Source organism: Passer domesticus, chromosome 4 (genome assembly GCF_036417665.1).
Source record: "Passer domesticus isolate bPasDom1 chromosome 4, bPasDom1.hap1, whole genome shotgun sequence".
Classification (NCBI taxonomy): Eukaryota; Metazoa; Chordata; class Aves; order Passeriformes; family Passeridae; genus Passer; species Passer domesticus.
Window position 1 is genome coordinate 39,787,353 of NC_087477.1, and position 12,287 is coordinate 39,799,639.

At 41.4% G+C, this 12,287-nt stretch overlaps 1 long non-coding RNA gene across 5 annotated transcripts in view; it reads right to left on the reverse strand.

The window, feature by feature from the left end:
• LOC135299006 (uncharacterized) overlaps positions 1-12,287 on the reverse strand; it is a 38,046-nt gene that overhangs the window by 16,805 nt on the left and 8,954 nt on the right. For 4 of the 5 annotated variants that reach the window (XR_010361026.1, XR_010361023.1, XR_010361022.1 and 1 more), the window contains exon 2: positions 1,755-1,868. The exons of the other annotated variant lie outside the window; for it this stretch is intronic. This is a non-coding gene — a long non-coding RNA (uncharacterized LOC135299006). The remainder of the gene's footprint in view (positions 1-1,754; positions 1,869-12,287) is intronic. 5 annotated transcript variants of the gene reach the window in all.

A 12,287-nucleotide genomic window follows, 5' to 3' on the forward strand; every position in this document is an offset into this window, starting at 1 on the left:
AAAGTGATTATGAATAGCTGATATTCTTTTGTTGTACCAGTGTATAATTATTGGTCAAAACATCTCCCTGCATCTGATCATGGGTATTTGGACACCTTTTGGCACATCTGAAGGCAAATATATACCAAGAGATGACATAAGCCTGTCTAATAAAGTACTGCTTTTTACAATAGCCACAACAAGAGAATTATAGGCTGTTATTTTGTATTTGTTGACCAGAATGTCTTTTAACTACTTATTGTTTATTTACAAAACAATAATCCTCAATTTTAGATATTCACAGAGCAAACAGGATGACTTGTTTTTCTGAAAAGAAAATTGCCCTGCAGATGTAGATGGTCATGCAACCAGTCTGGGGTGACAGCTGGTATTTAAATGGAAAATTAATTCTTCTCAGTCTGTCAAAGCAGGGACCTCATCTTCCAAAGGAAGTGTGAGATTGCTTAAGACCCTGCATACCATGAAGTCCCTGACAGGAAGAAGAAATGAGTGAGGTGAAACTAGAAATGATCTTTCCCCATGAAAGCTGCAGCTCCCTTGCAAGCCCTGCTCCCACATTTTCTGGGGTTGAGGGGTGTATGCCCTGCAGGGTAGTAGAGGAGTATCATTCGTGTAGCAATGGTGACAGTCCAACAGATGCTAGGCATTCAGTGTCTCACTGACAATGAGGCTCACACTTGGCTCCTGCTCACACTCACCCTGGAGTGTATTTTCACAGGCTGCTTTTAAGCCCTGAGACATATCTGCAAAGAGGAGAGAATGAGGCTGGTCAGAGTCATGATTGCTCCCCACTGTGTGAATGCCAGCAGGTTATTTCACGGCAGAGCACTGCTAAGCCCCTGGACATCCCCCAGCTTGCTGTCAGGGGAGCTGCTCAGTCACTGGTGCTCCTGCTGGGTGCCTAGGGGAACCAAAACCATTGGGTGCACTCCTCTGTGCGTCCCATATTCACTTCCACTACCTTCCCCTGCCTGCTCCTGGCCAACAAGGACTACCTTATCCACAGCCACTGCACAGCATAGCAGGACACCCCAGAGCTAAATTTCTGACTGCATTTGGGGAGGTCATTCATGCTGTATGTACCAAATAAAGATGTCCATATGGAATTTTCTTTTAATTCTTGGATCATATGTGTTTGTGATCCCATGCTCAGGTTGAGGAGTGTTTTGACAGCTAAAGCAGTTTGTTTTGTTTCAGAAAGAATTCAAAGCAGAATTATTTTAAGAGATAATAAAGCTAAGTTCTGGGACAGCCTTCAGCCAAAATACATCAGTCCATGTAATTCCAGGCAGAGATTCCCATGTATTTTAAGAGCTTCTCAAATAGAAGCTCTTCTTCTTCAAATCATGAGCCTTCATATATCTGTAGGTCAGATAAAACTCCACTACTGTCATACCTGATGTTGCCCCCATCCTACCACAGCCTCAAAATATCAAAAAGCCCTACCAAATTAGAGACACATATAAAGTCCAGGGGAAATCACAGCAATCCCTTATGGCAGGATTGAGAAGTCACATAGGAAGCACCCAGCAGAGCTGGGAAGCATTAGGCACATGTGTGCTAACACCATATTGCACCACCCCTCCCCTTCAGCAAAATATTCCATTTACTTTGTCTTCAGGCTCTCTGCTTTCCCATAGGATGATTTTCACCAGGAAAAGAGCCTATGAGCATACACACACACACACAGGAGCCGTGCAGGTGAGCACAGGTGACTTCAAAGGCACACTAGACATCACATAGCTTTAACTTACCAAAAGTCTGCCATAGACCATGCTTCATGCTCCTGCCAAAATGATGATCTGGATGCAGATCAGGGGCTCTGACTGCAGATGTTAGGAGTGCACCATTCCTAACAGATGCATAATCTGATTAAATATGAAATGCAATGATATTGTCAAAACCCATTAATCACTCTTTCAAGACACATTAACGTAGGCCTAACTGACAGCTGTGATGATTTTAGTGTCTCTACAGGTACTGTTGCTCATCAAAGTTACCCACTGGGTCTCAAAGAAGAAAAGGTATTCAGTATGCAGAATATTCTTCAGTGCACAATCCCAATATTGCTTTCATGAAGGGTGTTGGTATTACTTATATTCCTGCATCTTTCTCTAGATTATTATCTGATTTTTATGTACTCATCCTAATCTACACCTTGTGCAAAAATAGTGATAACTTGTCAAAAATAAATGGAAATTAGAAACAAGCAGCAAGCATGGCAGGTCCATAAGAGCAGAACACAGCAGTAAGAAGAATTTATAAGGCTGTTGTGTCAACTGAGATAGCCTCTCCTTTCGCAGAAGCATCCAAATATTGAACTTTTTGGCTGGGAATGAAGTATGCCTGTGCTCCCTTATTTTAACTCAGTGGGCCCAAAAGAGACAGCCCATGAATCCATCTCGATCCATGCAAACTTCTTTTATTCTGGCCTTCCATGCCTGTGATGCATCTACCACTATAAACCACCCATTGCCAAAGATATATGCACATTTATGCACAACTAGAATGTATATCTACATCTGCTTTTAGCCTTTTTAAAGCTTCATTTGTTTGTTTCCAGCCTTGTTATAGGACTTTCTAGACCTCAGAAGTAGTTACATTGAATTCAGTGTAGGAATAACAGCACCTCCCTGGACCAGTAGACATCAGGAATGTCAACAGGATACAGCATTCAGAAATAGTTGAGGGATCAGGTCCAGCTGATTGGCACAGCAGGAACATGCCCATTTACTTTAAGAGTTTGGCCATGACAAGCTGCCCAAGAGCAATGGCTCATTTACAGAAATGACCAACTGTGTGTTGAGGAAAGGGCAATAAAGGCCAGTGTTTGTTCACAAAGCAAAAAAAATTGGCAAATTTAACAGTAATAAAGTCTAGTGACTACCATTACACTAGCATACCAGACTTCCCCAAGAAGATCATAACAAATGACAAAGCACAGAATGATAATACTGAGATATGCCATCTCACAGCAAGGACTAATGTTCCATGACAGACAGTGGCTAGGCATGGATATCTGCAAACATAAGGGGTTAAAACTGGAGAGCAAAGTTGTTACTTCCTGGCCCACTGGAAATTTGTTTCTCAATCCTGTGCCAGAGGAAACATCTCTGTTTAATCTCCTGCAATGCCTTTTTATTGCATTAATTTGCCCAGTGACACTTTGAGCACAAAGAAGTTTTTGCACGTCCAGTATCCTGTGGCAAGTACATCAACAGCTCAACTACCCATTGATGACAGATTAGTATCTCCTTTAACTCTCCCCCAACTTTTACCTCTAGCCACCTACTCGGTTACCACAATGCCTTGAAGCTCTAATGCTAGAACAGGCAGCATCCCACCTTTATTTTCATTCAGCATATAATTCATTACTGTGTACCTGTCACATCTCCAGTCATTTTTCAAATGTTTAGCCATTGCTAAGTTACAAAAACTACTCTGTTTCTCTTATTTCCACTGTACTTCTCCATTTCCTCCCACCTCAGCCATCTTGTCAATCTTGGCCTCCATTCTGCAATTTACAGGATCAAATAGAGGATAAATTAGAAGACTGAGAATTTCGGAGGGGACCAAGATTGGCACAGCAGTCTATCGTGTATTGTTGATCAAAGGAATAGAGTTTATATTGAAGCTCTTCAAAGCAGGGATTTTTACCATGTATTTACACAGTACTTGTCTCAGTGGGACCTTGCCTTATCTAGGACTCAGGGGTGCTGTTCAAACAAATAATTAATAAATAGCTCAAATAGGTAAAACAGTGCTAGATAGGCATTTAAGGAGAATAAGCACTTGTAGTTGGGACTTTCAGGTATGCTAAAACAAACATTTAGGTGGTGATAAGTGAAGGAAAGGACACAAGCATATTTTGTGAAGTAGGCACAGAAATGGCTTTTGTCATTGAGGTGTTTCAGGTCAGCAGCATTTAAATACATATACACACATAACTGGCATACATACAGACTGCAGTATTTTGTACCATGTAGACTGGACAAAATCCTTATAAAAAACCATCTTTCTGCACTGCCTCAATGCAAGATCATAAAGGCTTGAGAGAGGCAGCACTATACAGTAGGGTCAGAAATAGTGGAGAGGCTTTTCTTAGCTTGAAACTGATGCATTGACCAGTTAACAGGGACCCAGAACATCCACATTAGCCTTATGGATTTATGAGAGGTCACTAAAGTGAAAACTAACAAACCCTGCTGTACAAAAGCTTAGCAATATTCTCTTTATACTTACATCATTGTAATCTAAGATTCTGTTTGCCTACATGATCAGAAAAAACATTCTGGACTGTGGCTCAAAACCACTATAAAAACTGTTACCTGACACATCACAACCTGAAGAATCCCTAACACCACCTCCTCAGTAAACACCTCTAATGGTGTTCCATAGAAGCAGAACAGAAATCCATGTGACAGAGCAGCTAGAAGCATAATAAAGTCACAGCATTCTAGAAAAATTGGGAATTTATTTTTTTTTTCTCAGAAAGGATCCATTGGGAAATACTGACAGAAGTCTTCCTTCTAGTCTACAATCTCAGCCATGGCTATGCTTCATTGGAACTGTTCTTGTACAGTTTTGTTTTCCAAGCTGGAATGTGCAAGGTGGAACTCTCTTGAACAAGTGCTTGCAGAAACTCGCAGTAATGTCTGTTACTTTCAAGCAGAGGTTGACATCCTGAAAGGTGCTGTGCATGAAGTTTCAGTAAGAGATGCTGGCCACCAGGTGGAACTGAGAATGAGTTGTCCATGCATAGACAGTTTCTTAAATAATACATTTTAGTACCCATAAATCTTCTTCTCCAGGCCCCTCACCCCTCACCATCCTCACAACCCTCCTCTGGACATTCTCTTACAGCTCAATTTCTTTTTTACATTGTGGCACCCAGAAGTGGCCCCAGCAGTGGAGGTGAGGCTGCCCCAGTGCAGAGCAGAGCAGAGCAGGACAATCCTCTCCCTTGCCCAGCACGGTCCTTAAGTTTTAGCTTTTATACTTTTCAGATTCTGTGCTGCTTTAGTGTGTAGTTCTGAGCTTCATATTAAGTGTTGGTAAGCTCTCTTCACAGAGTAGGTTGACAAAACAATTGCTTTTCTAGCTTGGGACCAAGGACAACCGATACAAGTGTCAGACACAAGTGCATAAACAACGTGGATGGGATGGGACTTCATAATGTGAAGCTGTAACTGGACAATTAACTCCAATATGTTAATGGACCAAAACTTAGAGAAGTGAGAGGCTTCGTGACTGGCTGTCCATCTAGTGACCATTTTGGGTTCATCTTGGGTGCAGCCTTGGCTGGGCTCCTGCACTGCCCAAGGTGTATCCATTGAGGTGTTTTAATAAATACCTACTTTATTCTTTTACTCCATCTAGCCTCTGTTTTAGGTCAGCCTTCTCAAGGCATTGGCAATGCTGTGCCTGATGCCCCCCAGGACATGCTTGGCCCTCCTGGCTGCCAGGTACAATGATTCATATTCAATTTGTTCCCTGTCTGTGGAACTGCATCCAAGTTATTAATGAAGGTGTTGAAGAGAACTGGGATGAGGATGGAGCCCTGCAGGACCTGGCTAGTGACTGGTCACCAGCCTGACGTTACCCCATTCACTTAAGCCTTTGTGCCCAACCATTATAAGACATCTATTACAATCAGTAAAGTTAGTATGAGAATTTGGGGCTTTCTGATCTCCATCTCAAACCAAAAATCACTGTAATGGTAAAAGACTAGCACTCTCTCACACTCTGGATCATGCACTAACAATGCCATTTATTTGCATTTTTTTCAGAGCAGCTTTCAATGATGGTTCAATATCAAGGAACACTCAAATAGATGTATCTCCCCTCTTTATCTTCACATTTCTTAAGAGCACAAAACCCTTCCTGCAGAAAGCAGAGACACAAACATGTGATATTAGAATACTGACTTTGTCCTTCATCAGGCCACTGTAGTCTTGTAAAGGACTGGAAGAAAAATCTTGCCTTGCTGCCACCTCTGTGCAGAGATCACCAGAAATAATACTTTATTGCAAAGTAAGGCACGACCCTAACCTGGCTCAGGATAATGGCACTGTGAATAGCACGGCTTGAGAATGAGCCAAAGCACACTCAGAGACTGCCAGTCTCTTCTTAAGCATCCTTAACAGCCCAGATGTCTGAAGGAGAGGATCATGGTAAAGAAAATATATTGGAAAGCCAGTGATAACACCATTTCCCACTGTTCCCTGTCATGGAAGAGTCATTCCATTATGCTAGCAGCTCCTGAGTCATTCTCCAAGAGTGGAACCTGTGGAAGGTTTTTCTTCCTTTCCCATGTATTTACACACATAGTTCCAAGAACTGACATGTAACCATACTTCTTTCACATGGAGAAATATCCAGGCTTCCAGTGTCCTTTGCAAAAAACAGGCTGTAAGAGGATCAGCCTGTGAACTGTAGCACTGGTGTTCTGGCAGGGACCATCTCCTCATGGTACAGTTGAGGGATGACTCAAACCCTCACTGGTTTTGGGTGACTCAACCAGTTAAGAGTGACTCATTCCATGAGGGCAGTGATTTAACTCCCTCATGGACCCCAAAATCTAAAGCAAGCCTTTAGCAGCTGCATCCATCCTGAACACAACTCACAAACTGAAAAAAAAATATCAGCAGCATGGGTACTTTGATTTTCATTCACCCTCCTGGAACTCACTAGTCACTACTCAAACACCAAGGATGAAGGAATCCAAGGCATACACCTGTTAGCTTGTTTCCTTTTAAAGAAAGCAAGTTCCCAAATAAAAACCAGAAACTTCATGGAAGTGAAAAGTTTTATGCACTAGCAAACATGAATCATGCTGGAGCACAGGGAAAAGGGCTGCCAGAAGAGCAGGAAGCAATGTTACACTTAACAGATCTGTACTGGTTTGCACCTCAGCAAAAAACCTCTTCCACAGCAGGAGGCTTCTAAAAACTTCTGCAAGTTCAAGATGATATTTTCTTCCCACTGAGAAAAATACTGACAGGATCAAAGTATAATGGAAACTTCTGCATCTTAGAGGGGAAAACAAGAAAATCCAGGAAGAGTTTGAAGCAAACCTGTTCATATAGTGCATCCCACTGGAAGTGTTTTTCTGGCCATTTTAAACCATACACCTGTTCTGGGATCAACTTGCAACAAGCTGAAGAGGAGGGAAGGTGCTGCTGTGGTCACCTGGGTGCAGAACAGCCCAGAGCTGCTATTTGTCCATTGTGCCACTGGACCAGATTTTGGGATCTCACATTGACTGCCCATCAAATCCGAGGATTTAGGCTAATTTTTATGAAAGCCATTTACTGTCTGTATTTGGACATACCTAAAACATTTCAGGGAATCTGTGTGACTGATGCACAGCATGAGAGAATTATTCTATTCTTATTCACCCCATATCAAGATGAATGCATGTAAGGTTTGTAACAGGAGCTATCTTTCAAATATCAAATTTAACACATAACTGTCACAGAAAAACAAATAGCCCACACAGCATAATCTACTGCGATAGCTAAAATCTGCTTAAAAGCAGGGCAAGAGTTGGAACAAAAATCTCTGCCAATTGTTGGCATTGGCAGAGTACAGTTCCTGGAATAACATTGCATAAGCAGGAGAATTACTCATAGAAGATAACATGGTCTGAATTTTTATTATTCTGGAATTTGCTGAAACGCACAGCTTGGAGAGGAGAAGCCAGGCTGTTGATGTGTGTGACAATAGTTGGGAACGTTGTCTGTATTTCAGAGACAACATGCTGTCCTCTTCAATAGCATCAGCTCCATATCTCCATATAATCACTCCAGTTTAAAATTAGAACAGGAGCCTGTGGCCAGAGAGTTTTAACACTTCTGCAGCACTTAAACAGTCAACATTTGGAAGAAAAAAATGGATCAGGTGATCCACAGTGCACGCACTTTGCTAGCTGTCAGGAGGTTAATGGTGTGCCTCAAGCACAAGGCTAAATTAGGATGTGAACACCTTAATCTACAGTTGCAAATGCTGACAGCAATGGCACTTCATCAACTATTTTTGCAGTCTTATTTGCTGCATATCTCCCTGATTTCTCAAGCCTGTGCCACCAACCCTCCCTCATCTCCACATAAATTAGCTAAATGACCTCTTGTAGCCTGCTTGAAATGAAAATTGTCATCTGAAGGAGAAAATAGCTGTTCTAAATGTTTGCAGAGAATGGAGAGGGTGTTAAGGATTGCAAGATTTTCTGCAATACAAAATCTTCAAAAAGTCCTGTACCAGAAATTAGTCTTATCTGATATTCAGAGTCAAGTAATGAACAATTTTCCCTAAAAATAAAAAACCAAGCCAGCAGATCCCTTCCTTATATTTGAATTTAATGTTTTCAGGTCTGTAATGCATTAAAAACCTATTGATATTGCTTAAGAAAAAATATTTTTGTAGCAGAGCTGAAATTTACATGTTTATTGCATGTGCTTTATGACACAGACTGTGCCACAGTACTAAAACTGATGGAAAGAGGTGTCTAAGGAGCCACCATAAATGCATTGATACTATGCTCTAAAAGCTTTATTACAGGAGTGCATTAAACAAAGATGAAAGATAGACACAGCTTCAACTTTATGCTGGCACTGTTTGAGGGGGAAGAGAGATACTGAAATCACAAAAAAGAAATTAATATATTTGCCACAAGTATAATATTAGCAATTCTCCAGTTTGTTACATGTAGCCCTGAAAAGATTAATTTAAGGGCAGCAGCAGCAACAAGTCACAATGAATTAATCTGGAAGTGAATTTTCTCCTCCAGGATGAAGACATGACATGAAGAGGTTTTACCTAAACAGGAAAGTTCCTGATAACCTTATCACAGATCCTATGGCCCATCAGGTAGCAGAGGGGATATCACCTCACTTCACCTGCTCTTACACAGTGACAGCACAGAAATAGAGAAGACTCTCAGTCAGGGTGCAAGAAATATGACACTGATTGTGAGGAGAATTATGATAAGACTTATGGCTAATAACAGTATCTAAATACTTCCAATGTAGTATATAATACTCTAAAGGTTTATATTATAAAGTAGGTCTGGCTAGAAACCTACAGATTTGCAGTCTTTGGCCCTGCAGAAGTCACAATAACAAAACACCTGTGGAGCTACTTTAGAATTTGATCTCTGTGTGTGATCAGTCTTAGAGCTTGCTTTTACTCACCCACCCAAAAGTGAGTGTTCCTCATCTTTGTCAGTGTTACCCATCTTCAGTCTGGATGTACCCTGCAGGCACCACTGTCAGCGTGGGGAATACACCTGGAAGCTGCCTGCAACCTTGGAAGGCCAGTTTGCACAGTTAGCCCAGTCTCCAGCAGCACTTTCACACCCTTTGGAAGGGAGATGTGTACCAAAGTCAATTGCAATCTGCACAGCTTCCCCATCTCTGTAATGCATTTATTATTGATTCATGCTGCCCATCAGAGACAGGAGAGGGGGTATGGATATGTGGGGCAGGACACAAGAGAAGACCTGACCACATTTCCCTGTCTGCAGTCACAACAGCTCAAGATGCCAGTGGCCTTCTCCACTTCCAGGGCACGTATCTCCCCCCAAACCCAGTTCCTCAATAACTCTACCAAAAATTTAGAGTCCTAGGAAACTGCAAAACCCATTTGCTCCAGCAAGTTGGGGTATCTCCTTCTTGCTTATGTCTGCTTCCTCAGGAGGAAGGGAGGCTATAGGGCAGGCAGCATGGGAAATGGAGAAATCTAAAGGAGCATGATTGCCCTAAAAATTCTCATATACAACTTGCAATTGACCAGGTCCCTTTTCATGGTACTACTCTCCATCATCTCGTTCCCCAGTCTGTACACACATTCAGAGTTGCCCCATCCCAGTGCAGAATCCAACACTGGCCCTTGTTAAATTTAATTGATTTTTATGTATTATGGACTGTCCCTGTAATGCACTTATGCAATTCTATGCAAACCAGGTTCAATTTCATCCCTAGCTGAGTCACAATACCCGACAAAATGGAGAAAGAAAAATACTCATGTACTCAGGCTTACCTGTGTTCAGAAAGGTCATTAATACAAGGTTGCTAAGCAAGTACTTACAGTTATGCCTGAAGATTCCATTTAAAGAATAATTTTCTAGATTGAAATCCAATCAAAAAAGAAAAAAACAGCATTCCTGTCCTGAGATTGTAAGTATAACAAGACCCAGCAAAGATTAATGTGTCCTACAAGGGAAAACATTCTAATGTATATTTAGAGTACTTCCTCCAAATACAATTCACTGCTAAGATGTTAATTTTTGCACAATTGCCACAGGACTATTGCTAGCACCTTTTGCACTGAGATCCTTGGGGTCCTAGCAACTCAGTTCAGGTAGCCCTGGCCTCAGTATTCACTTATTTTCAGTAAGGCCTCATCAGTCAGAGAGGCAGTGTTCCCAGATCCCATGGAAGCTCTGAAAGGGAGTGTGTTCTGCACAGCCATCACATCTATTCTCTAGTTTTTGCACACACCTCAGAGGGACACATGGTTGGAAAGAACTGGGACAGTGACTCCAGTGGTTTTCATCACTGTCCCAGAGCCTGGTGAGATGCCCCCAGAATCACTCTCACTAGTTTCACAGAGATGCAGCAGAAGAGAGGTTCAGAGAAGTAAAAGATTCATGTCAGCCTAAGCAGCAGAGAGTGCTTCATGTGATATTTCCCAGTGTAATGGTGAGGGGCTCATTTACATTAGTTATTCAGAGCAGTAACCACTGGCAAACCACCCACAGCAGGTTTGCCGAGTATTTTGCTGCCAGAGAAATTCTCATCTCTTTGGTGATTCCAGACCAGCAAGCAGAAGATGTAAGAAGATAACTTTCATTATTACAATAGAATGCTTTTTCATAGCAGTTGTTACCCCATTTGGAAAATACTGCTTGATATCCTGTAATCCCTCTGTATCTGTCATTTCAGTTTATTAGTTTCTCAAGTATATTCAAAGCTGTAAATGGAGAAACTGAGCTGTCCGTGTTTCAAATTGAAGATGGGAGACAACTGACAAAATACCATGTAGTTGTTCCAGTTTAATAATCCCACATGGACAGACGATGCATTTACTATTCCTTCAGAAGCTTATTTCCCAAACTTGGTTATCATGCAGATGGTAAAATCTATTCTTTGAGGGTCAGGATTAAAGCCAATGGAAAGTACCATGTAATTCTTTGAGGAAAAATAGCTATTACTGCTACCTGGAAGGTAATATCTATTCCCAATACAAAACACTCCACATTTTATGACAGCTAACATTTTCCCAAACCTTCCTAAGCAGCTAAACCTAAAAAAATAATCTAATTTCAGACACTGCACAGAAGCAGCAAACAAGTAAAGGTTAATATAACCACAAATGCTTTCCATGCTATATAATCCAAATAAACAGATGCCCTTACACAAAGGGCATTACCTCTCTTTCAAATCCCAAGTGCCTCAGCACCCAAAGCAGGACTTGGATACCCAGTCTGCCAAAACTCAAAAGTGAATGAAGAACTTTTGCACATGCCAAAGCTTTCCCAGCACGAGAAACCAAACACCTTCTGTGCCCAGCCTTCACAAGGACTCACACAGGTGGAGTCATGCCTATGTCCTGTGAAGGGTCCTGGCATCCTTACTCTGTCCAGAGAAGTGGACATATTCCCCAGGGCTCGCTGACATGATGCATCAATCAAGCAATACAACTGATCTAACAGCTGCACTAGAAAAAAATGCAGACCCCTCCATGGCATCTCTCCAGCATGCCAGAGCATATGTAAAAATTGGCTAATGGTCTAAAACCAGAAAAATATTATCCCAGTGTGTCTTAGAATAGGTTCATAATATTTATTACTTTGGAAATTATTAATTCATATAGATGGTGCACTTTTATTTTTACTGGGGGAAAAAGGCATTCATTTTAACACTACCATTAAAATACACTTGTTAAATGCAGCAGAAGTGCATTGTTGAGGACAAATGAATTTAAACATGAGGCTGACTCTATAAAACATAAGAATCACCCTTCCAAAGCAAAAAATGTTTTAAGGACATTTAAGTCTTTGAAAACAAAATTAGTCAGTGACTTAAAATGTCTTCCCTTCGTCACAAAGAAATGCAGTTCTCTGGCTCAGCTGTATTTCCACTATTTATATACCTGCAAAACAGGCAGAGGCCAAAGTTCCACTTTTTATTATTCCCCTCATCTGCAGAACCAGCTAACACTCAGTTTTACCTGAAGGAATTTGCAGACTTAAGAAGGTATGACCTGCTCGCCTGCTCATGGAAGCA